This window comes from Anomaloglossus baeobatrachus, chromosome 2, assembly GCF_048569485.1.
Source record: "Anomaloglossus baeobatrachus isolate aAnoBae1 chromosome 2, aAnoBae1.hap1, whole genome shotgun sequence".
Taxonomy (NCBI): domain Eukaryota; kingdom Metazoa; phylum Chordata; class Amphibia; order Anura; family Aromobatidae; genus Anomaloglossus; species Anomaloglossus baeobatrachus.
Genome location: NC_134354.1, coordinates 437,972,708 through 437,995,425, shown reverse-complemented (window position 1 = coordinate 437,995,425; position 22,718 = coordinate 437,972,708). Strand labels below are relative to the sequence as shown.

Below are 22,718 nucleotides of genomic sequence, written 5' to 3'. Positions count from 1 at the left end.
CTTTCCCCTACCAACCCCCATATGGGTGGCCCTATTCCCTTCAAGCCCCCCAATGGTGTGTCTGGTGGGTATGGTGCAAAGTGTTCCTAGGATTTTGACTGGCTAAGCTGTTAGCAACACCAAAGGACCAGGACCCGTAACCAAGAAGGGTTGGATACTGTGCAGAAGGGCAGATTGCACAATACCCTGTGATGACCCGATAGGCCAGGGCGTCACATATACACATTTTTTCATGCGTTTTTCCTTGCAGATTTTTATCAATACTGCAGGGAAAAACACACCCCAACAAAGTCTATGAGAATCCTGACTTGCTGTGCACATGCTGCTTCTTTTTTCGTTGCAGATTTTGTTGCCGAATAAAAAGAACAATAAAGTGCAAGTGCAACATACATATAAGGTGCCAAAGAAACAAAAATTGGAATAATCTCACACGATTTTTCTCCACAGGCAAGGATACCAAACATACAAAACAGGAAGGCGGACTGGAAGCACCGGGGTAAAATCTCAATTTGTCATGTACAAAAAACCCCTGTCGTGCCCTATGTATAGCTTCCGCCCTAACAAGGGCAGCACCCTAGTGAGCTGTCTGCCCCACAACCACATCAAAAAGAAAAAGAAACGCCCTTCCAACGCATTTCCCTCTCAATAGGGAGAGTTCATCAGGGGAGAGAAAAAGGGTCTGTATATCAACCTGCAATGGCAGGGATAGGTACAGCTGGGAACAGGTACAAGACCTGTGTATTAGGTCCAAAAACCTGTGCATGCAATGATAAATGGTGGTACACTGGAAGTTAGTCCACCCATAACTATATACCCACTGAGATAATTAGTAATTGTCTGCATATGTTAACCAATAAACAAATGAATTACCTGTACTTGTCCCATAACAGACACTTCCATATGCATATAATAGCGTCAGTACCATATGATTATCGCGTCTGAGATCATATCTGGTCTCAGATGCGTCTGATTTCCGCGTTCCAAAGTGGAACGCAAATGGTCGCGATAAGATGATTCAAGTCACATAATAGTGACACATGTGGGATCAAACTTGTGGAGAAGTGACTTCCGCGTTCCACAGTGGATTGCTTTGTTTAGCATCATGACAATGGCGATTCCACAAGGAATTTAAAGTAATACACAATATTTGACGCATGTGCGCTAAAGAGAAACCGCAGTTAAAATATAACTACTAAAGATATTACGATGTTTAGCATAGGCACTAGTAAGGCCCCTGGGAAATATAAGCCCATATGGGAACACCATCCACATGCATTAAATAACCTTAGATATGGGACCAACGAGGTTAAAGAATAGAGGCAATTCAAAAAGTATAATCACAGCTATTTATAATAGCTGGTATGCTGAATATAAAAATAAACCTGAAAGGTTATATATACCCAGGGAGTTATTAGAGGATATAGCTGATAATAAGAAGGAATGCATAGGTATATGAGTCACGTAAAATACTTAAAGAGGATATGTAGAGGTGGACCACATAAGAAGACACCAAAAGAGTTTAGACATTGTATCAGTAAACAATCTAAAACTGTATAAGTGGGATTATAATCAATGACGTATATCCTGTACAGGATTCTTATACCTTGTGATAGGGAATTACTCCAATAATAATTGAAGAAGCCTATACACACAATATTCCCCTCTTGCCAGAATTCATCGATAGAAAAACTGGGCTATGTAAAATTATTCATGGTCAAAAAGCTAAATTCATCATCACCGGGACATGAGACAACCAACTGACCAGGAGGTCAAGATATTACAAGAAGCAACCAAAACTAATCTGGTCATTAAGACCCTCAGGGCGGCAAGTATTCAAACGGAACATCATCCTTGCCTCCTTTTGTAACAAAGTGCGATCTAGATTCCCACCCCTCGGAGATGCTTTGACTTTTAGGATGGCCATAAAAGAAATGGCTTCCCTGTTGGAGCTGTGCTGCATATTCATGTGTCTAGCAATGGGGGTATCACGGTCATTTCTGATATCCCCCATATGCTCACCTACTCTTCTAAGAAACTCACGTGTGGTTTTACCCACATATTGTATCCCACAATGACAGGTTGCTAAGTACACAATCCCCTTTGTCTTGCAATTGATGAACTCTCTGACCAAGAGAGACTCACCAGTAGATGTACTCATAAATTTGTTGCCAGTGCTGATATATATACACGCAACACATGCGCCACATCTAAAACAACCAGATGTTTTTTTAGGAATCCATGTACCACCACCAGTCGATGCCACAAAATGACTATGTGTCAGATGGTCTCCCAAGGAACGTTTTTTGCGGTAAGTGATGGTAGGCTGTGGCCTAAGACACTCTATCAGATCAGTGTCCATTCTAAGGATACCCTAGTGTTGCTCCAGTATGTTTCTGACCGCAGGGGATCCCTTGGTGTAAGTTGTAATAAGCCTTACAAGCCCTTCATTCCGATTTGGTTTAGGTTGCGGTAACAGGAGCTTGTTCCGATCCTGATCTAAAGAGTATTTGAAGGCTTTTCTTAAGACATGATCTGGGTAGCCCTTCTCAAGAAACCGATTCCTCAAGTCATTTGCCTTTTCCACAAACTCACTCCGATCCGAACAATTCCTTCTCAGGCGCAGGTATTGTCCCTTGGGGATACCACGCCTGAGAGACAAAGGATGATGACTATCCCACCTCAGGAGTGAGTTTGTGGAAGTTGGCTTTCTATAGATGGTGATTCTGAGTTTACCTTCTGGATCAATAGAAACAAGCAAGTCCAAAAATGGCAGACTATCTGAATGGATGACGTAGGTGAATATGAGTCCCAAGGGGTTAGAGTTCAATTTAGTAATGAATTCCACAAACATATCCCAAGGGCCCCTCCACAATAGAAACACGTCATCTATGAATCGTGTCCACAATTCAATCATATCAGTGTAGACTGCAAGGGATTCATGAAAAACAAAGGTGTCCTCCCACCAGCCCAGGAAGAAGTTGGCATAACAGGGAGTACAAGGGCTCCCCATTGCAGTGCCCCTGAGCTGGTGGTAAATAGAACCATCAAACAGAAAATAGATGTTATGCAAAACAAATTGTAGTAGGGACAAAATTAAGTTGTTATGGGCATTAAATTGTTGTCCCCTGGTGGTCAAGAAAAATTGTACCGCTTCAATTCCACGGTCATGTGGGATAGAAGAGTAGAGTGTCTCTACATCCATGCTGGCCAAGAATGTGTCTGACCCAACTGTCACCTCCTCAATTCTTGTGATAAAATCAAGACTATCCCGAATGTATGAGGGCAAAGCAATAACAAATGGGTTGAGTATCTTGTCCAAATACACACCCACGTTTTGTGCAATATTGCCAACTCCAGATACGATAGGTCTACCTCTCAAAGGGGACACCCCCTTGTGTAACTTCGGGAGTATATAGAACGTGGACATGACAGGAAAGTCAGGCATAATGAATGCCAGCTCATCACTACCAATCAATCCATCCTTCTTGGCCTCCGTAAGAAGATCCATCAGGACATTTTTTGCAGCTCCAACAGGGTTACCAGATATATTACGATAGGTGTTACCATCTTTCAGAATGTTCAAACATATCCTATGATAATCACCAGAGTTCATCACCACCACCACATTACCCCCTTTGTCTGAGGGTTTCACGATAATTGTGGTGTCTTTCTCAAGATCACATAAGGCCCGCATTTCGCATTTTGTTAGATTATTCCTTTCAGTTAGCAGTAGGGGTGTTGTTCCAATGTTGGCAGACTTAGTTTCAGTCAAAGCCATAACATCCCTAGTAACCAAACTTAGGAATACATCTATCGCAGAAATGTCAACAGTACTAGGTGGCATCTTAGTGCTTGGGTTTTTTAAGGTAGTAAAGGGACCCCTGCCAGTATCAAGTTGATCCAAATCAGCCAAAAGTCTTACATCATCAAGCATGTCTGTGGGAATATCCAGATCAGCACAAATTTTGTTATCTTTCTATTTAAAGAACTTTTTCCAACGTAATTTACGAATGAATAAGTTCAAGTCTTTAATGAAATCAAAAGTCAAAAAATCATTAGTGGGGACAAACAATAAACCCTTGCTCAAGACCGCCATCTCCACATGACTCAAGGATCTATTAGATTAACAATCTGTGATTTTAATCCTTGTTTGCCTCTCCTGAGAAAGTAGTTGCGATCTAAAAAAGAAGATGTATTTTGTGCAGGTACAAAGATGGACTGTTCACCCCTAGGACCACCCCTGCGATTGTGTCTACCCCTATGCTGTATATGAAAAGCGGGTAGTCTACCCTCAGAATCAGAAGCTTCAGCCTCAGTAGAAGACAAATCCGATTCCCGTTCGCTAGGTGTAGGAGCCTCAGCTGGAAAGACCTGGTAGACCTTATTATCCTTGAAATCCTGTAAATCGCGTTTAAATTACTTATGCTTCTTCTCTTTAGCGCACATGCGTCATATATTGTGTATTACTTTAATTCCTTGTGGAATCGCCGTTTTCATGATGCTAAACAAAGCAATCCATGTGAATCTGGGCGGTGATTTACTCCCCTGCAATAATGGGCGTGTCTTTAGCGGCCGTATCATCATGTGACTTGGCCATGTGTTCATCCAGCGTGACGTTCCTGCGTCCCACTGTGGAATGCGGAAGTCACTTCTCCACAAGTTTGATCCCACATGCGTCACTATTATGTGACTTGAATCATCTTATCGCGACCATATGCGTTCCACTTTGGAACGCGGAAATCAGACGCATCTGAGACCGGATATGATCTCAAACGCGATAATCATATGGTACTGATGCCATTATGTGCATATGGAAGCGTCTGTTATGGGACCATTACAGGTAATTCATTTGTTTATTGGTTGACATATGCAGACAATTACTAATTATCTCAGTGGGTATATAGTTATGGGTGGACTAACTTCCAGTGTACCACCATTTATCATTGCATGCACAGGTTTTTGGACCTAATACACAGGTCTTGTACCTGTTCCCAGCTGTACCTATCCCTGCCATTGCAGGTTGATATACAGACCCTTTTTCTCTCCCCTGATGAACTCTCCCTATTGAGAGGGAAATACGTTGGAAGGGCGTTTCTTTTTCTTTTTGATGTGGTTGTGGGGCAGACAGCTCACTAGGGTGCTGCCCTTGTTAGGGCGGAAGCTATACATGGGGCACGACAGGGTTTTTTTGTACATGACAAATTGAGATTTTACCCCGGTGCTTCCAGCCTGCCTTCCTGTTTTGTATGCTTGGTATCCTTGCCTGTGGAGAAAAATCGGGTGAGATAATTCCAATTTTTGTTTCTTTGGCACCTTATATGTATGTTGCACTTGCACCTTATTGTCATTTAATTGAAAACTAGTAAAAGTTAAGTTTTAGTCCCTGCTATTGTTACTATCTTACTTTTGGACTATTGGGCATCATTTTTCTGCTTGGCAGATTTTGCTCCTTCCGAATAAAAAGAAGCAGCGTGTCAATTGTTTTTGAGGTTTTTTTCTGGGTTCCTATAATCCCCTGCAATACTTTATCACTACAGGGGATTATAGCTGTACAGTTCGCCTCACACACTGTGCATAGAGCATGGTGTGTGAGACTCTCCGTAGCTCAGTAACCTGGCGTCGTCATGGTGACAACCCAGCGTTACCATGGCTGCAATCGGGCCCCTGTGATCACCCTACAGGGACCCGATCGCCAGGCAGAGGTAAGTGATTCCTCTCCCTGCCTCCTGAATACTGAGATCTCATTGATTACAGCATTCAGGAGGTTAAACTGCTGGGAGTAGCGTGGGCACCGCTCCGAGCAGAGATAACCAGAGACCTGGCGGCAATTGCGGAGGGATCAGTGCCTGCACAATTGCAATAAAAAATGCATGTTTATTCAGCTGCTTTTTTCCTGCCAAAAAGAAGCACACAAAAAAGCAACGTGTGCACATAAGCGGGCTTTACACGCTACGATATCGTTAATAAATTATCGTTGGGGGCACGGTGTTTGTGACGCACATTCGGCTTTATTAACGATATCGCAGTATGTGACACTTATGAGTGACCTTAAACGATCGCAAAAGCGGTCAAAATCGTTTGCTGCGGAGAGGTCGTCCTGAAACAAAAAATCGTTTTCTGCTTATTAACGATGTTGTTCCTTGATCCTGTGGCACCACACATCACTGTGTGTGACACCGCAGGAGCGACGAACATCTCCTTACCTGCGTCCACTGGCAATGCGGAAGGAAGGAGGTGGGCGGGATGTCACGTCCCGTTCATCTCCGCCCCTCCGCTTCTATTGGATGCCTGCCGTGTGACATCGCTGTGACGCTGCACGGACTGCTCCCTTAGAAAGGAGGCGGTTCGCCGGCCAGAGCGACGTCGCAGGGCCGGTAAGTCCGTGTGACGGGGGTAAGCGATTTGCCCGTGACGCACAACCGACGGGGGCAGGTACGCTCGCTAGCGATCTCGCTAGCGAGATTGAAGCGTGTAAAGCTCAATATAGCGTTATACTTTTCCTCTGACTGTTCCACGCTTGGTTTTTTGGCTTACAAATACTGAGGTAAAAACTCACCAAATACTCAGCGTGTGCACTGGGCCTTATACAAGAAAAACATAGAGACACCTAAAAACATGTTAAGGGACAAATTTATAATATATACTTTACAAGAAACACTACAGGGTGGGCCATTTATATGGATACACCTAAATAAAATGGGAATGGTTGGTGATATCAACTTCCTGTTTGAGGCTCATTAGTATATGCGAGGGGGGAAACTTTTCAAGATGGTTGGTGATCATGGCGGCCATATTGAAGTCGGCCATTTTGGATCCAACTTTATTTTTTCCAATTGGAAGAGGGTCATGTAACACATCAAACTTATTGAGAATTTCACAAAAAAAAACAATGGTGTGCTTGGTTTTAACGTAACTTTATTTGTTCATTAGTTACTTACAATTTTATGACCACTTACAAAATGTGTTGGTGCTGCCCATTGTGTTGTTGACGCACCCCAGGGCTTTGAGATATGACCCTGGGGGTTGCTTAAAAGGGGTTTTGTACATGGGAAAAATAAAAATAAAGAGATTTTCGTGACGCCACTTGCTGTATGCGGCTATATAGGGAAAGCCGCTGCAAAGTCTCTCACTGCTGGGGCTTGTGGTATTGGGCAGCTTAGGTGTTATGGCTCTCCGCAAGTAGAGCTAAGCCCCAGGGGAGGATGATGGTGGTTGTGGTATATAGGAAGAATTCAAACAACACAAAGGGGCTGTTTAACTTGTGCTTTACTCACTGGTTTGGAGTTACTGCTACCTGTGGTTTGTGCTGGTCTTTACCAATCTGGTATTCCCTTTGTTCCAGTGCCGTGTAGTGAACTGATGAGCTTTACTTCCATGCAACCTGTAGTAAATTGGTGGGTCCCCGTGGCCTGGAGCGTTTTGGGGTCCCCTCCTGTTGTCTCTGTCCAGGCCCATATGGTAGGCAGCTTGAACCTTTCTTGGGTTAGACCTCTGTCCCCATTCCCAGGTTCCCTCTCTGCTGCTGTGCCCCGGACACTAACGTCGGTAAGGTCCTTGATGGTCCCCTCACCGGGCAGATTGTTAGCAGGTGATCCTGAAGCGTCTTCCTGAACTAGGGTTCTTTACCCCGTCGATGCTCGGTCTAGTGAGTCCTTGCACCGTACGCTCCCTGGCAACCGTACTCCTTTTACTCAGCAGTCACTTTAGACTTTCCGTCAGTACTTCAACCTCTGACTGACTTGGTGTCTGGTTAACTAACTCTCTCTTGACAAGATGTCCATCATCCATCCACTCCACTGACTAGCCCCTCCACTACCCAGGTCTCTGACTAGTGGATTGGATGCGTCCCAGCCAATAGGTGACCACCCATCAGTTCCATCTCTAGCCTGTCACCCAGTCTGGGGAAAAGGGCGTGGATTCGTGGGTGTGTTATGTTGATTACCAGCACTGGTCTTCTAGGAATCCGGGGTTAGATGCCAGGAGCAGTTCTGGGTACATATTGCTAATCCCTGCTAACTGTCATTGTATACAGTAGCATAGATAAAGAGATCTTTAGAAAAAATATCTTTAAAGATCTTATATCTTATGCTAATGAGCGCGGGGACTAGTCACAAGGGCGTTACTTCACTTGGCTAGTTGGCTCACATCGCGTGTTAGTACTCACACAGGGGCGTAATAACATGCTAACATGCTATGTGAGCCGACTAGCCAAGTGAAGTAACGCCCTTGTGACTAGTCCCCGCGCTCATTAGCATAAGATATAAGATCTTTAAAGATTTCTTTTCTAAAGATCTCTTTATCTATGCTACTGTATACAATGACAGTTAGGCAGGGATTAGCAATATGTACCCAGAACTGCTCCTGGCTCTGAGTGCATATTGCACCTGACTGGTGCACCCAAGTGGCTCACTTCAGTCACTTGGGTGGTTTGCTGTGACAGCTGGAGGACTCCAGCTGTGGAGCGACAGGCACCACAGCTGGAGTCCTCTAGCTGTCACAGCAAACCACCCGAGTGACTGAAGTGAGCAGCGCGATCGGCGATGCCGTCTCTCAGGTGTTTGCTGTCACAGTTCGAGTCCTCCACCTGTGAGCACACATCAGGCTGCAACTGAAGTGAGCTGCAGCTGGAGGACTCATGTGAGTGACGGCGCCGCCGATCACGCAGCTCACTTCAGTAGCGGCCTGAACTGCAGGTAACCTGTGACGTCATTGCTGCGACACCCGCCGTACTGCGGGACCCGTAGCTGTGATGTCAGTGGTTCACCCTATTTCATTCTGATTGCTGCGGCTCTGTCCACACTCACAGCTGGCAGCTATGCTGTATGACCACTGGCTGTGACAGGACAGGAATGTAGCAGAGCTGGAAGCGTCGTGGGATGTCGTGTGGATTACTTCAGACCTGGAGGGGTGTTTTGGGGGTTAATAAAGTGGTGAAAGACAGGGCTTTTTATTTTATTTCAAATAAAGGATTTTTTGGCTGTTTGTGGGTATTTATTTTCACTTACAGATTATTGATGTGGGGTGTCTCATAGATGCATAACATCACTACCTAGGGCTTAGTGGCAGCTATGGGCTGCCATTAACCCCTTACTAGCCCAATAGCCACCACACCAGGGCAACGGGAAGAGCCAGGTCCAGCGCCAGAATTGGCACATCTTATGGATGCGCCACTTCTGTGGGCAGCTATTGTTAGGCTGGAAAGGGCCACATAACGATGGTCCTTCCCACCCTAATAAAATTAGCCCCCAGTTGTCTGCTGCACCTTGGCTGGTATTAGAAAAATGGGGGAATCCCACGTCATTTTATTTTTAATAAATCAAATCATTAAAACAAAGTGTGGGATCCCCTCTATTTTTTATAACCAACCAAGGTACAGCAGACAGCTGGGGGTTGCAACCTGCAGCTGCTGCTGTTCCTGTGCTGGATATGAATAATGGGGGGACCCCATGTTATTTTTTTTACCCCAAAATTTTTTTTAAAAAACAGCTAACCAAGCTGGCTATCCTTCTATCAAGCTATTCTGTTATTTCTTTCTATGTATTCTTCCTGTTCTTTCTTATCATCTAATGTTATTATCTATCTATCCATCTAGCTATTCTTTCTATTTTTTTTCTATTTATCATCAATTCTAGCTATCTATCCATTATTATCCGTTCCTTTCATATTTTGTTTCTCCTTTAAAAAACGTGATGACAAAAATGCACTAAAAACGCATCAAAACCGCACCTACATAAGGTTGGTTTCACATCAGCGTTTTTTTGCTTTGAGGCAAAAAAATGCAAACTGCATGTGACTGGATCCTGTTGAATTAAGGGTGCTTTACACGCTGCGACATCGCTACCGATATATCGTCGGGGTCACGTCGTTAGTGATGCACATCCAGTGCCGGTAGCGACATCGCAGCGTGTGACACCAAGGAGCAACGATCAACGATCGCAAAATCGTTCAAAAACGGTGATCGTTGACACGTCGCTCCTTTCCTTAATATCGCTGCTGCCACAGGTACGATGTTGTCGTACCTGCGGCATCACACATCGCTATGTGTGATACCGCAGGAACGACGAACATCTCCTTACCTGCGTCCACCGGCAATGAGGAAGGAAGGAGGTGGGCAGGATGTTACGTCCCGCTCATCTCCGCCCCTCCGCTTCTATTGGCTGGCCGCTTAGTGACGCCGCAGTGACGTCGCTGTGACGCCAAACGCACCTCCCCCTTGAAGAAGGGATTTTTCGGCGGTCACAGCGACGTCGCTGACAAGGTATGTGCGTGTGACGCTGCTATAGCGATAATGTTCGCTACAGCAGCGAGCACCAAATGTCGAATGAACGACGGGGGCGGGTGCTATCGCGCTCGTCATCGCTAGCGATGTCGCAGCGTGTAAAGCACCCTTTAGTGTTGAACGCATGCAAACGCAAGTGTTTTTTTACTGGATCCTTGTACTTGCAGTTTATGAGTCATGTGGTTGGGAATGAGCTGAATTGGGCGGGCATTGAAGTCATGTGATCCGGAGGAGTGAGCTGAATTTGACGAGATAGATAGATATAGATAGATATAGAGAGATAGAGAATCACACTAGCCAGCTCGCCAGTCAGCTTCAGGGCATGCTCAGTACACCAAACAAGATCCGTTTGTCAGCATACAACCGCAACTCGGAAAGGAGGATCCGGCGCCCAATGAAAAACACTGCAGCGACGGCTGCAATGTACAGGATCTGTTGATATGCAGTATTTGGACGGAGGTCAAAAATGCAACATGTTGTGTTTTTGAAAAAAGTTTAAAAACTGCAAGTCACCAGAACCTGACAGTACAGCACGTAACCGCATGTAAACGCATGTAAACGCAAGTCCATTGAAAATGCATTACATGCAAACGGATCCTGTTTTGCGGCAAAAAAAACCCATTCTTGCCGCATTTCAAAAACCACTGATGTGAAACCATCCTTAGGCTATGTGCGCACGTTGCGTACTGTCCCTGCAGAAATTTCTGCAGCGATTTGAACAGCACACATGCGCTTCAAATCGCTGCAGAAAGAGTCCGTAATGAAAAAAAAAAAAGCCGATTTCATGCGCTCTGACTGCAGCCCCTCCCATAGACAGAGCGGGGGCTGCAGGCAGAGAGCACGAAAGAAGTGACATGTCCCTTCTTAGAACGCGTGCTTCGGGCAGCAGCCAAATCGCTGCGTTCTAATACGCCACGTGCGCACGGCTCCTGCATAATCTTCATAGATTATGCTGGGGACGCAGGACACATGCAGTTACGCTGCGGTGCAGATCGCAGCGTAACTGCATGCAAATACGCAACGTGCGCACATAGCCTAACAAGCATTTTTTGGGACATTTCCAGGCTCTCTCTGATAAGGTGCAGTTTTGGTTGCAGTTCGTGTGCAGAAAAAACTGCAGCGTGCGCATGTAGCCTAAGAGAGATGGCGGCTATTTCCAATCGTTATTTGCCATATGTGTGGAGAGATATTGCATAAGGGCTGCTTCTCACTTGCGGGTTTCTCACAGTAGACCAATGCGAGAAAATCTCGCATTGGAATCGGACACATGTTAGTGAATGATTCATCTCTCATCTGCGATTTTTTTTCTCAGTCCAAATCGGACCGAGAAAAAAATCACAGCATGCTGCTTTTTTGCGAGTTTCTACTGCGAGTTTCTCCAATGCAAGTCTATGGGAGCGTGTAAATAATCGGATGTCACGGGACGGCACTCACACCATCCTAGTGACATGCGATTTTCTAAATACATTTCTCGCATGTTTCCTAAAACACTGGAAACGAGTGATGTCTCCCAATGTCTGTCAATCACTATCTCTGTCAGTCGCTCTCTCCCTCTCGGTCTCTATTCTCCCTCTGTCGGTCCGTCACTATCGCTGTCCCTCTCTCACAGTCTGTCGGTCATTTTCCCCTCCTCTCTCATACTCACCGTTCCCCGATCCCCGGCGCGGCGCTGCACGGCTTCCTCACTGCTGCGGCGGCTTTCACTATTGTGAAAAAGCCGGCCGCTCATTAAACAATCTCGTATTCCCTGCTTTCCCCGCCCACAGGCGCCTATGATTGGGTGCAGTGAGACACGCCCCCACGCTGAGTGACAGGTGTCTCACTGCACACAATCACAGCAGCCGGTGGGCGTGTCTAAACTGTGCAGTGAAATAAATAAATTTAAAAAAATGGCGTGCGGTCCCCCCCAATTTTAATACCAGCCAGATAAAGCCATACGGCTGAAGGCTGGTATTCTCAGGATGGGGAGCTCCACGTTATGGGGAGCCCCCCCCAGCCTATCAATATCAGTCAGCAGCCGCCCAGAATTGCCGCATACATTATATGTGACAGTTCTGGGACTGTACCCGGCTCTTCCCGATTTACCCTAGTGCGTTGGCAAATCGGGGTAATAAGGAGTTAATGGCAGCCCATAGCTGCCACTAAATCCTAGATTAATCATGTCAGGCGTCTATGAGACACCCTCCATGATTAATCTGTAAGTTACAGTAAATAAACACACACACATGAAAAAATCCTTTATTAGAAATAAAAAACACAAATTCCCTCATTACCAATTTAATAAGCCCGAAAAAGCCCTCCATGTCCGGCGTAATCCACGGACCTCCAGCGTCGCTTCCAGCTTTGCTGCATGGAGGTGACCGGAGCTGCTTGTCCGGCGGCCGGATAGAACGCTGAGAACGTTTTTTGTCTCTGGCGAAAAACTATCGCGCCGGATCCACGTGTTTTATAAGGGAAGCCTATGGACACCGGATCCGGCGTAATGCGGCAAAAAAACAGATACGGCTGCCAGATCCGTTTTTTGAACTGATCGTGCTCAGTATCACAACGCATCCGTCAAAAAACTGAAGGAACTGATGAAAAAATCTGATGCAACTGATCCGTTTTTTCGCCGGATCGTGCCTAAAGCAAAAAAAAAGCAGCCAAAGACGAAAATGCCGGATCTGGGGTCAGCTGAATCCCGCCTGTCAGACAGAGGCACTGCTGTATGGCAATGTGACGTGAACCCGGGGTTACAGGCTTCACCTCCGGGTCATTAAAAAAACCCAATGCAAACGGATGGAGTTTCTGTACAATTCATCCATTTTTATCAACATTCACCAGTTCCAGACGTGGCGTGATACAGGCGCAATGTGGGCAGGAGCGGCTCCAACCAAACCTCACACATCCGTCACTCTGGTGCATAGAGCGGAGCTATCACCGGCTGACGTATACGTCCTACATAACGCGCTGAGCGGGCAGCGCCGCCTCCAGCAGTCGTCACATAACGGGCAGCCGCTACACAGGTTATATCGTCATGACATCACTAAACGTGCGCCGCTGCCGACACTAACCTCGGCCACCTCATTATGACGTAACACATCCACATGTTTCTGCCAGTCAGTCTTCATGCTGTATCTGCTCCAAAACGGCACTCTGATTGGTCGGTGGGCGGGTCTTATGCAGATTTTCATGATGCGGTTTCTGGTACCTTGTGCGAGCAAAATTATTAAATAATATACGTATAATAAAGTAATAGCCGGCGCGATGATCAGCAGTGAGGCCTGGGCCAGCCAGTGTGCTGATGGGGAGGAACACAAAATGTATCTCCATAATGTACAGTGATAGTGTGCAGGGTGTGGAGTGTGGAGACTGCTGGTTGCAGGTTAAGACTATACTTTCAGGGATCATTTCTATAGTTTGTAACTTGAGAAATGTGCTCTAAAGTGTCCAAACTCACCAACCACGAGGAGGAGCTGTAGTGATCTCTCCTGAGCGTGAAGTGAGCTCTCGGTTCTGCTTCATTGCAGGGGCTGATTGCTGGTGATGATCGTTCTCCTTCTCTGTTACAGAGAGGGTGGAGGGGGAGATCACAAGCTGAGTGGTTGCTCTTTATTTTTAACTTGGTTGAAAAGCAGAGTAGTTATGTTGGCTCTGATACCATGCTGGAGAGGCTGCTATGGAATTATTGTTATGCTGTGTAATAGCAACTGCCTATGTCGTTTCCACAGTGAAGTCTATAACAGCTCAGCATGGCACACGTTGCCTTTTTTCCGTTTGAAGTATAGGACAAATAATCAGCATATAATTCTTTATGGTTTGCACTTGCATTTTGCCAGTAAGTACAATTAAAAGACGCATTGGAAAAATGCACTTATTTAGGCTAAGGGTATGTTCACACATCAGGTTTTGGCTTTGCAGCACAATGCAGCGCTTTGCGGGAAAAATGCATCCGTTTTTTTTCCTCATAGACTTTTATTAGCGCTGGATTGTGCCGCATGTACTTGCGTTTGATCCGGTTTTTGCTGGATGTGGCAAAACTCGTCACTCCGGCGGCCGCACAGGACGCAGAGAGAAACATTTTTTGCCAGCGGCAAAAAACTGCATAGCTCCGGGTGCGGCGCTGTGCGGCATGGTGCATAATGAAAGTCTATGCGCGCCAGATACGGTGGCATGTCTCAAACGCCGGAAGCATGTACCGGATTCGGTTTTTACTTCTGAGCATGCCCATAAGTGACATAAATTCATTGCTTGTCAGAAAATCAATCACTCACTCTCAAACTCTCTCACTCACTGACTCACTCACTGACTCATTCACTCACTCTCACCCACTCACCGATCACCGACGCGGCGCTGCATGGCTGTCACAAAGCTCCGGCGGCTTCTCCTGATTTGAAAATGCCGGCCGCCCATTAGTCAATCTCGTATTCACTGCTTTCCCCGCCCACCGGTGCCTATGATTGTTTGCAGTCAGACACGGCCCAACGCTGAGTGACAGCTGTCTAACTGGAACCAATCACTGCCGCCGGTGGGCGGGTCTATCTTGCATTAAAAAAAATAATAATTTAAAAAAAACGACGTGCGGTCCCCCCCCAATTTTGAAACCATTCAGGATAAAGCCACACGACTGAATGCTGGTATTGTCAGGATGGGGAGCTCCACGTTATGGGGAGCACCCAAGCCTAAAAATATCAGCCAGCAGCCGCCCGGAATTGCCGCATCCATTAGATGCGACAGTCCCGGGACTGTACCCGGCTCATCCTGAATTGCCCTGATGAGGTGGCAATCGCAGTAATAAGGGGTTAATCATGGCAGGCGTCTATGAGACACCCCCAATGATTAACCTGTAAGTGAAAGTAAATAAACACATTGTTAGAGTCCTGCTTCTGATAATTCACTTTCTCCATCATCCTCCCCTGCTGCTCTGTTACAAGGCTCTGTTGGTTCCAGATCGCAGTAGCGCTGGAGGCTAAATCCGGAAATAGCGCTATTGCGCATGCGCGTTCTAATTTGGACGCAGGTGCGTTCTGCGCATGTGTGCCACGTCTAGGACGCTGATTGGTCGCGGGTGACGTCACCGCTGATGCGGTGTCATGTTCATGACGCTCTGGCTGCCGATTGATCGGGTGACGTCATTGCTGACGTTTCTGATGCTGATTGGCTGTTTAATCCCCCATCGTGGAGGAGGCACAGAGTCTATAAAAGACCCTGATGCACATTGTTCAGCGTTCAGTCATCTTGGTGCTTGAATGGAGTAGATGCTCCATGCATGTTGCTTCTCTAATCTGTTACTGACACAAGTAGGTGAGCGCTATTGGTAGGATAGTGACATGCTGCTCTGCAGCATAGCTGCTGTCCGTATGAGCGGGCTTAGGCAGGCCGTGCTGTGACTTGTAGTTCCACTACAGCTCCTTGCTTAGGGGGCTTTGCTGTTCGTATCTAGCGGTTAGCTAGCGAACATTAAGTGTATTCCTGTGCTCTTGCACAAGTGACATTCTCCCTTGTCTCCGTGACCATTAACGAAGACATAACATTGCCCTCTCTGTGTGAGAGCGTAGTCACTCCTGTTATCACACATATATTCCTCTGTGATTTACCAGAGGTACTAGTCACTGGTGTGCGGTTACGGTTAGTAACCGTACGATTTATGAAGAGTCCTGTGCTGCTAACAGACTCTACTACGCCCCTTTTTGGTTACTTTTGTAGTCACCATAAGTTGTGTAGCATATCCCTCATTTGCGTTTATGCTAATACGGTAGTCGCTTTGAATTTAACAGTGTACGCCGCCTTTGGCCTTAGTGCCACTGTGACATAACAGTGCCAGTACTGCTTCTGTGGTACAAGTTCCCCCTTATCCTCTGCCATAGTCAGCAGCAGGTTTCCTTCACAGTGGACCCTGATAGCCTGAGGCTTCTTACTATCAGGCAGCCCCTGTAACACACATACACCCCAAAAAAATACTTTATTTGGAATAAAAGACAAAAAAAAAAACACCACCCTTTTACCATTTTATTAAAATCCCTAAATACCCCTCCAGGTCCGACATAATCCACAGAGGTTCCACGACGCTTTCAGCTCTGCTACATGAAGCTGACAGAAGCAGCAGTAGAACACCGCCACTCTCAGCTCCATGCAGCAACTGAAGTGAGCCGTGCTGTCACCGGAGACGTCACTGAGGTAGTGCCTGCGTGTGCGGTGATGATTCATGCGGTAGTGCAGGGGTGTGAGGTGATGATGCGTACGGTAGTGCCTGCGTGTGTGGTGATGATGCGTGCGGTAGTGTCGGGTGGGGTGTGGTGATGATGCGTGCGGTAGTACCGGGGGTGTGTGCAGTGATGATGCATGCGGTAGTGCAGGGGTGTGCGGTGATGATGCGTGTGGTACATAGAGAAAAATAGACAGAGAAAAATATTTTATTATTTATTATTATTTATTTATTAGAAAGGCGAAAGACACGTGTATTTTTGAGAGTGCTTCATGCAAAGCATCTTTTTCATCTTGAAAATAGGGGTCAACTGATGCCAGTCAAGTGGGGTGTGTGTGGCCCAATTAGTGGAAACGAGGGAGACTGTGGTTGGAGTCCCCTCGCTTTTGAATAAAGAACCAAGATGAACAAGTCATGGCTCTCAGAGGACTTTTCTTCCCCTGGCTCAGCCAGGGGAGGCGAAAGGCACGCATATTTTTGAGAGTGCTTCATGCAAAGCATCTTTTTCATTTTGAAAAGGGGGGTCAACTGATGCCAGTCAAGTGGGGGGATTGTGTGGCCCAATTAGTGGCAACGAGGGAGACTGTGCTTGGAGTCCCCTCGCTGTTTTTTACATGATTTTCGAAGTGAATGACATGCCTAAGAGGTTTAGTTTCAGCATTTCAAACTTGTTGGTTACAGAAAGGCTGCCTTTACACCCTTTTGTCACCGAGGATTTTCGAGACCTTATGCCCATTGCAGTGCCCCAAGAGCCGATGGCCATTCGCCACTCCTTCTCCAAGAAAGGGGTGCCCGCGCTACCACAGCAGGTCGCACACAACATCACTGATTCTTTGAGAAACTGTGTGTGTGACAGGGTGCATTTCACCACAGATACTTGGAACAGTAAGCATGGACAGGGGAGTTACATGTTGCTAATTGGGCACTGGGTAACTATGGTGAGAGATGGAGAAGGGTCTGCTGTAGTCTTTCCGTCCCCATGAGTTGTATGTCAATCCTTCCTCTGTATGTACAAGTTCCTCCACTGCTTCTGCCTCATCAACCTCGTGTTGGTCCTGCACCTCAGCCCAAACCCTGTGTGGTCAAGCCACCCTTCCTTGTAACTACGCCCAAGGAATCCCACACACCTCCTTACTATGCTGGCAGCAGAGCTCAAGGCCATCAGGCGGTCAAATGTTTACCTTGAAATGTAGAGGAAATGTGAGACACCGCTGAGGAGTTGTGGACAGTTAGCTCTGGAGAGTGAGACCGAGTTTCATCAATGGTTGTCTCCACTCAACCAGCAGCCAGGGAATGCCGGGTGCGACAATGATGCAAAACAGTCTGCGGCCCTTCTTCAGGGCAATGTGACATACGTGCCTTCTTGTATGGCTCACGTGTTGAACCTGGTTGTCCAGCAATTTTGAAACCACTATCCCGGCCTACATGGCCTTCTGCAGAGGGCACGGTGTAACGCCTGCCTGGGTCGACACACTCAGACGGGCTGTAAAGGATAGGCTAGAGGGAAGCCACTGACCAAGCTGGACCCCCAGAACCCTGACATTCTTTAACCCCTATACAGTGATTTTGAATGACACAGGGCCCAAGTTGATCAATACGTGTGGAAGGCTGCAGTTCCAGAGAATAGTAGTCATGCAGGGTCAAAAACATTAATTGAGGAAGAGGAACAGAATGGGAGGGACAGGAAATAATCAGAAAACAAGCAGAGGTGAAATGCGAATCGGCCAACGAGGTACATAAACAGCAAGCAGGAAAAGTAGTCAGGTAACAAGCACACAAAATCATAAAACTGAACTGGGGGTAACAGTAACCAGAGGTTCATAGCCATGTCTGGCAGTGGTCTGCACACAGGAGGGGCCTAAAAAAGGGTGTTGTGTCTTCCCATTGGATGTAGCTGAATGATGGTACTTCATCTGTGAGATACCCACCACCTGCATTCAGCCATTGGTTCTGCATCTGTCAAGGTAACGCAGCCCAGTGGGTGACCATAACCTGCGTCCACCTGCGCCGCTGGCGTAGACTCCTCTCCTATCATCAGCACTATGTACGAAAGGAACACGTTGTCACCTTGCGACAGGAGTACAAATTGACGTAGCGGACTCCGGTGGTGACTTAACAGCCGTGTGCGGCAATGATGCAAACATGGCTGCGGGCCTTCGTCAGGGCAATGTGACACACGTGACTTGTATGGCTCACGTGTTTAATCTGATTCTCCAGCATTTTTTAAAACAACATCCCGGCCTACATGGCCTTGTACAGCGGGCACGCTGCTATGTGCTCACTTCCATCGTTCGCACCCAGCAGCTCAACAACTTTCATCGCTCCTGAAGTCTTAAGGTCTGGCGATTAAATGCCTGAAATGCAATGTTCCGACACGCAGGAATTGGAATCTGCACATGTTGCAGCGTCTGTGGCAGCACCACAGAGCCCTGCTGAAATACGTTATGATGTATACCATGGGCTAACTTGATCCAGAGGTGGTGCAGATCACGCTGCTGGAGTGGTGTCAGATCAAGGACCTATGCACCGTTCTACACAGTTTACAAATGTCGACGAAGATGTTTAGCACTGGCAATGCCATTCTCAGCGTGACAATTTTGGTCATCTACATGATGGAGCACACTGTAAGCATTATTTGGAGTCAGGTGTTGGTACAAGAGGAAGGGGAGGAATTACTGGAGGAGTCATATGCGGAAGGGATAACAAGATCTACAAGGTCCAGACGGTCAGCGGCACCTTGGCGGCTGTCATGGTACGGTGGGGGAGAGGGATTATCAAGGGCGCATAGTATCAGCAAAACTGTTGAAGGTGCAGGAGCCCAGGAAGAAATGGAGGACGAACTGGCGATGGGCATGGAAGACTCATCAGATGAGTGAGAGTTTGGTCCCATTTCGGTTGTGCGAGCTTGGGGGGAGAGGGCAGAGGAAAGAGGCACGATTCTCACCTCTCCGCCACCAACACACCAAGGACTTGGTCCTCCTGTATGCACAAGACACATTAGCGCCTTCTTGCTGCACTACCTACAACATGACCCTCGGATTGTACGAATTTCAAGTCATGCTGACTACTGGGTTGCCACACTGTTAGATCCCTGGTAGAACACAAAATTTTGTGAAATAACTACTGCCATAGAAAGGGACGCATGTATGCAGGAGTATCAGCAGAAGGTGTTACGCGATCTTAGATCTGCTTTTCCACTAAACACCAGTGCTGCACAGAGTGAATCTCAACGCTTTGTCATGGATAGGAGGAAATGGTCTTACTTGTCCACATCTGAGGGATCAAGGGCTGGCTGCTGTGCTGAGACGGCATTGAGTACGGTGTCCCTGCAGAGTTGCACTTTTGGTCATATACAAACTGAGTTGAAAAAGGAGAGATGCTGGTGGAAAGGGGAACAGGTGTGTTGGAAAGTGTAAAAAAGTTTGTGTCCGTGGGTTTGATGGTTAAGCAACATTAACATTTGCTGAAGAAAAACATCTGTTATGGTGGGACTGGCAGATTTGGATAAGGTGGTATATACTATGTTACCGCTATATAAAAAAAATTAAGAAGAAAAGAAAGAGAAAGGTAGATATCCCAATCGCCATTCGGTGTCCACCGTGCTCACAGATGGAAAAGGAGAGGTTGGCAACTGGAAGGTTAGGTGGAGGATACAGAGCAGGTTGACTCTGAAACAAATAGTAGCCTGAACCGAGTTAGAAGCCACTCGGATCTGGAGACTGGGAGCCCTGTTAGCGTGACAGGGTCCACACGACCACCCAGCCCCGGAACTCCCTGTTAACAACACAGGGGCAATTGGGTACGCTGTCCGTGTGCGTAGGGGACACACCTGTGGACAGCAGGCGCAGCAGCAGGCCTGTTTATGCCACTGGGCTGCACTAGCGGGACTGGTAGGACAGGAGCTGTTCTTAAACTTTTTGCGTTACCAACTGTTGTGGCGGCCTGCATCGATGGCCTATCCCTGCCTACCTCTGGGCTAAAGCCGCAATGTGTTCCACACATGGAGGTGTGCTCTTTCGGAGCATAATAGAAGACTGGGCACCTTCTTGTTGGCTCCAGCCCCTTTTATAACCTGGGTCCGCCCCAAACCAGGGTGGACCACAATGCACCTCCTGGAGACAAAAGCAGAGTGACACGTCATGAGTGGCATAACTAGCGTCCTATTTGGAACCGCCACGTGAATGATGACCTCATGGCTGCCACGACCAAAACACCTCAACAGTCATCGTCTGACCAACAACAATGAGGTGACAAGTCATAGGGGCGGGCCTCTGCAAGCCTGTTGGGAGTGGCCTGGCCAAATTGTCAGGACACCTGATGCCCTGTGGTCTATATGGGCCCCCCCCATCAGGGGCAGGGCCAAAGAGTTCATTACCGGACCCAGCCTCTGATGCAGTAAGTGCCTGAGCATGCTCAGTAGCATGAAATACAGTTTCTGAAAAAAAGACTATCCGCTTCAGCATGCTGTCTAGGCACAACACAGGACTTAGACCCGGCACGGAGTGCACGTACCTGTGCAAAGAGGCTTTTCGCAGTAAGTGTGAAGCCCCACAGGTGTTGTGTCAGTGCATTACCTTCAGGGACTCCACGTGGAGGAAGAGTCTGGTCACACTTAGGTTGCTTCTTTATATGTATTTTCGTGACGCCACTCTCGGTATTGCGGTCAGTGGGGACCGCCACTGCAGTGTAAGGGGACACCTGGGGCTGATGTTGGGTGCAGTTAGTTTTAGTGGCCTCCCGAGAGTGAGTCAAGCCCCAGGGCCCTGTGTAAGTGTGTTGAGCCGCAGGTCGCAGAATGACTCAGGCACAGTCCAAACGAGCATGCGCTGTAGCCCAAAATGAAGACTTTGCCTCAGGAATGACACAGGCTGAGCATACTCAGTAGGCGAAACACTGGAGTTAGGCTGCGGCTGGGGTAAATCGGCACACGCATGCGCACTGGCCGCCTCTCCACACTTACACGTGGTGGAGAAAGCTGCCAGCTGGACAACCCGAGGCACAGCCCTAAATGGCAGCTCACGCTTGGGCGCAACTGGACCCGCAGCAGGTTGCTTGCATTTACGGCGGCACCAATTCGTAACAACAAATAACTACTAAAATAACAGGTGTACTTCTTCCCGTAGATAATCTGATATGATCATTTTTTCACGGACACGACCATCGTTAACAAAAGTAGAAGAGGCACCAAAACAGCAGCTGCTTCAATGGATGTGAAGTGCGCAATAAAGTGGGCTCTCCTCCACCTCAAGTTCAATATCACAAATATTACATTCCACAGTGGTGTAAACCAAATCGCACTTGCTTCCTAACTGCTCTCAAGTTTCCTCCAGCACTGCTGAATAAGGGGTAACAGAGATGGTTGAGTCTGCAGAGCCGTTCAGTCACACTGTAGCCTGGGAATCAGAGGTCTGCTCTAAAGCTCCAGTGAGTACAGACAAAGAAGTTCTTATTATTAGTATTATTATTAATACTTATTTATAGAGCAGCATTGATTCGATGGTGCTGTACATGACAAGGGGGTTACATACAGAATACATATACAAGTAACAATAGACAGACTGGTACAGAGGGCAGAGGACTCAGCCCTTGCGGGATTACATTGTAAAGTATTTTGTGGAGTAGACAGTAGGTGGGGTGTAGGTTGGGCAGAAGCTCCGCACCATGGTGGTGTCATTTAATGGTTATAGTAATTTATGAACAGATGAGTTTTCAGGTTCCGTTTGAAGCTTATGGGTGGAGAAGATAATCTGATGTGTTAAGGCAGCGAGTTACAGGAGACAGGGGAAATGATCTGCACAGCTGGCCAGAAGGTTTGTGAGTTGGATCCAGGCCCCGATGAAGAAGGTGCTGATCACAATGTACACCCTCATTTCCAAACCGTACATCATCCTGGTGGAGACAATGGGTAACATGATGAGGAGACTCAGATACCTGATTGTAACATCAACTTTGCTTTTAGGTCAGGGCAGGAAGAGGGGTTGTCACAGAGGACTCAAGACGAGGGGAATGAAAACACACAGGGTGATGATGAGGTTGGAGACACCACTTACTGTCAAACCAAAGTGAGCCAATCAATGACATCAGCAGTGGAGGTGGAGGAGGATGCTACTGACGACGAGTTTACGTTGTGTCTTCATGGACAAAGACAAAGTACTGGAAGCAAGTCAACAACTGAATCCTCGGCCACAACTCTGCCTATGAGCATAAGTCATGTTGGCTATGCAGTTCGCATGGGCTGTAAGCCTTGCCTAGCCT

General features: G+C 47.1%; 2 protein-coding genes and 1 non-coding gene across 3 annotated transcripts in view; 2 read left to right on the top strand and 1 right to left on the bottom strand.

Annotated features, from left to right (window-relative positions):
• RHBDD2 (rhomboid domain containing 2) overlaps window positions 1-22,718 on the bottom strand; it is a 310,146-nt gene that overhangs the window by 86,357 nt on the left and 201,071 nt on the right. The gene's annotated exons all lie outside the window — the stretch shown is intronic.
• The window catches only part of LOC142291609 (transmembrane protease serine 11D-like), a 392,225-nt gene that overhangs the window by 324,913 nt on the left and 44,594 nt on the right, over window positions 1-22,718 (top strand). The gene's annotated exons all lie outside the window — the stretch shown is intronic.
• Window positions 13,647-13,864, top strand: LOC142292767 (small nucleolar RNA U3). Its single transcript, XR_012750801.1, has one exon. It is a non-coding gene; the product is annotated as a small nucleolar RNA U3 (small nucleolar RNA).